This window comes from Anguilla rostrata, chromosome 4, assembly GCF_018555375.3.
Source record: "Anguilla rostrata isolate EN2019 chromosome 4, ASM1855537v3, whole genome shotgun sequence".
In the NCBI taxonomy this organism is placed as follows: Eukaryota; Metazoa; Chordata; class Actinopteri; order Anguilliformes; family Anguillidae; genus Anguilla; species Anguilla rostrata.
Window position 1 is genome coordinate 5,940,063 of NC_057936.1, and position 3,883 is coordinate 5,943,945.

The window sequence follows — 3,883 nt, forward strand, 5'->3', positions numbered from 1 at the left end:
CGGGGTTTTGGGCCTTTACACCCTAATTACTTACCGCTCAAAAAAGAAAACTCTCTTCAGCTTGTTTCAGTTTTTCATTTTTTATTTCCAGAAGTGTTTTGCGTTGCTTAGAGACGTGTCCATGTCCTGTCCCTGGCAGCTCTGGGGGGGGGTGTGTGGTGGTGTGTGTGGATTGTAACTGAGTGTGGTGTGGGGTTTGTCGGTGTGTAGTGTGTAGTGCATTACTTTTTTTTGTGTATGTGGTACGTTACACTGTGTGGTGTCACGTGTTGTCCCGTTTTTTGGTGTTTTTGCATTGTGTGCGTGTGTGTGTGTGTGTGTGAAAGGCAGCGTGGACAGAAAGGCCATTGACAGTATCCCCCTCAGTCAGTCCTCTCCCCCGTCCTGTGAGATGGAGCTCCTCCCTCCGCCCGTCAGCACTTTAATACCGGCCCTGCTGACAGACCTCCGTCTCCGCTGGGGCTCCCTTCTCTTTTTTTTTTGGGGGGGGACCCCCCGAAGCTGCTCTGAAACGGCTCTTTTCAGCCGCCGTCTCCGGGGCCAGGCCGCCGGCAGGGCGAGCGGAGCGCCGCGAGCTAACGGGCTAACGTTTCAGTGGCGAGGGCCGTTAGCAAGGAGAGCATTCTGGGAGCAAAGCGCGGCGGCGAGGGGAGACATGTCGGCCCCCCCGCCCCCACGCTGTCGCCGTGGCGCTCAGGAGGAGCAGGGGGGCCCCGGAGCGAGCCGCACTCGAACCCGGACCACCCGCCGCTTGCCCGAACAGCGTTTGTTTGGCGCTGTCGGTGAGAGAGAGAGAGAGAGAGAGGAGCCGCTGCCAACTTTGAAACACGCCACACACCGCACACCAGGAGGGGAGGGGGGGGAGGGGGGTTAAAAAATCTGCGTGCACCTGAGACCGGCGAGCGACATGATTAATGAGGGCGAGCAGCGCTGCACGGGCCCGGCTACGCTGAGGGAACGGGGAACGACAGCGTCTCAGAGTTTTCCAATTTCGCCTCTCAGGCCCTGTTCTGTCTACGGGCTGCGAGTCTGGTTATTTGTTTTCGTAATTTTCACTTTGTTTTCTCGATGCGTTTTTATATCGATCTTGACAGTCGCCGTAGTGTTATGTTTATTGGATGCATATACCCGTTTTTAAAAAATAATAATAATAACTATCTGGCCTGCGTTCTGTTATTGGTCGTCTGCCCCCTCGCTTCCTAGCGTGGTTACGGCAGTCGTCAGGCAAGCGCAGCCTTCCCACAAAATGGCTCCCGCGCTCCCTCTATCGCATCCAGACACTTACAGCTAATCTTCCGCCGATCGGATCTTCGCATATTTTCAGGGTTTTGTTTGTTGTTACGTGACACTGCGGGCAAGCTGCGGCGCAGCCCGTTCGGCCAATCGGAGAGCTGGGGCTGCTATCGCTGATCTACACCGAGCAAATTGGACACGGCTGCCGCGGACAGCCCGCGTCCGTCTGCGCCGATAAGGCGAAATCCTTTTCAGCGTACGTGACGTGTTACAGAACGTGGGATACCAAATGGACTGCATTTATATAGCGCTTTTATCCAAAGTGCTGTACAATTGATGCCTCTCATTCGCCAGAGCAGTTAGGGGTTAGGTGTCTTGCTCAAGGACACTTCAACATGCCCAGGGCGGGGTTTGAACCGGCAACCCTCCGACTGCCAGACAATCGGTCTTACCTCCTGAGCTATGCCGCCCCTAACCAAAATCAAAGGCCTCTTCCGTTCATCCAAAGGGAGCAAAATGAACCTTGGGTAATGGTGTTGAAGGAGGGCGAGAACCTGTAGCAGGAAACCGTAGTAAAGACCTTTTCTTTGAACTGTAGGTTCCAGGCTCCTCTTTGAGAAATATCTTTAGGCCATGCCCTCTGCTCTTACCCCTCTGTGTGTGTGTGCGTGCGTGTGTGTGTATGCATGTGTTTGTGCGTATGTGTGTGTGTGTGTTTTGTTATAGTAGAGAAGGGTGGACCGTCTCCATATTAATGCCCCTAATTTTGGATGAGATGCTGGACGTCAGGTGTCCGCATGCTTTTGGCCTCGTAGTGCACTTCTTGGTTTCTCGCCTGGGAATGTATGATATTTCTGTGCGTTCACATTGAGCCTTGCTTACAATCTCACTAGTCATTAGAAGCAAGATCCCTGTCCTGCAGATTTGTGAATTGTCGAATGAAAACCGTTCCTGGGAAAGTTATTTGGAGCTCTGGACCCCTGGGGTGTCCATGGCGATGACCTGAGAGATTTTGACCCCTGAGTTGTGACTAGTTTCCGTTTAACCAGTCTGGCGGGCACTTTGGAAAGATCGACTGAAAACGTTGTTATTGCCGAGGTCAGGGTCCACGGGAAAAGTGACTGCGTTCTTCGAAAACTTTCAGCCTCGTGTGGGGTTTTTTTTTCTGTGAGCTTGATGACTTCATCTTGAGTGCATCCCAAAATTGATTCTGACGTCTGTGTGGTTTCTGTGAGTCCGCTATTGGACATTGTTTGCTTCAACCACTTAACCAATACATCACAGCTAAAAATACATCAAAAACAAAAAGATGCACTTTTAAGCATTAGAAGCTGTGACTTTGTCAAACTAAAAGTACAAAAAATTTTGACCTTGCAGCATAATACATAACTGGCTTTTGTGTGGGATGGTTTCTGCCACCACCACTCACCAGCGACCCCTGCTGGTCAAGCAGCAGTATGGCGTCCAGCCTACTGAGCTGCAGATACTGGGGCTTATTTTTACCTTCTTGCATCCTTTCCTTGCCCCTTTACTCCTCCCTGGAAGCGAGGAAAGGACACGAGGATGGGGTAATTGAGGAAACGTGTATTACTTTTAGCCATGTAGTGCATCTCTACAAGTCTGTGGTATGTTCGCATTTAGCCTGACGTGCCATAATAATCTACACTGTTGATCACTGTTGAGGTAAAACTTGCACTGCCCTTGCACATACAACTGATTTTTGTGTCATTTCACTCTTTCAGAAAATGGGGTTAAAAGAAATGCGAACTCTCGAGAACCTATAGTTTCGGTTTTGTCGAGAACAGCGTGGAAGAACCCATGCCGGGGTATGTGGATATCTATCTGCCCGTGTGTTAGCTGTTATATGTGAGGTCACAAGTGCTGAAGGTCTTTGCCTTCGTTCTCAATATTTATTCCAGCTGTCCGTCCCCAGTGTCCGTACAGAGTTAGGTAAAAAAGGCACTTACGTATTCTGCTCCCTTTACCTGGAATATATTACAAAAAAGATTTGAAACTTTCTAACCGGGTTTCTCTTGGTGCCTTTAAATGTGCGATTAAGGGGTTTTGAGGCAGTCCTCGTCGCAACGTTTGTGTTCTGGCCCATGAGCTGGTGCCGTTGTTTCAAAATTTATGGTTTTGGGTTTTGGTTTTAAAAATCGATTTGCAGTATTTTTGATCTGCGTCGTCTGTCGGGTGTCTCCGTGTAAATTGATTTTCTTGCTGCCCCGTCTTGGCCAGGTCGCTCTTGAAACAGAGATTTGGAATGTGGGAAAAGGGCCCCATCGCGGATAGCGAAGCCCACTCTGGGCCGGATTCCAGGCCAGATCCGCGGGCCGAGCCCCCCGGCCCCGGCCAGCGCTGACTTCGGGGCCCCGAATCGGACCGGAAATTCCGGCCCCCGGGTTTTGCGTGCTGAAGGTTGAAATAAAAAATTTAAAAAAATTAAAAAAACCACCAAAAGCCTTGAAGGGAGCGCAAATAAACCAAGCGGAGTACTTGGCCACGGAGGGAGGGATTTATTTCTGCAAAAAAATGTGCTTTCCCATTTCGGTCCCATTGGGGTTACGACCGCTCGCCCTACATTTCTCGTGTTTTCAAATTGCAGGATTTGAGGACTAAATGGGGGGGCGGGGTCCCTTTGAAATTTTAA

General features: G+C 50.4%; 1 protein-coding gene across 1 annotated transcript in view; it reads left to right on the forward strand.

Moving 5' to 3' along the window:
- The window catches only part of LOC135254078 (complement factor D-like), a 32,935-nt gene that overhangs the window by 12,172 nt on the left and 16,880 nt on the right, over positions 1–3,883 (forward strand). The gene's annotated exons all lie outside the window — the stretch shown is intronic.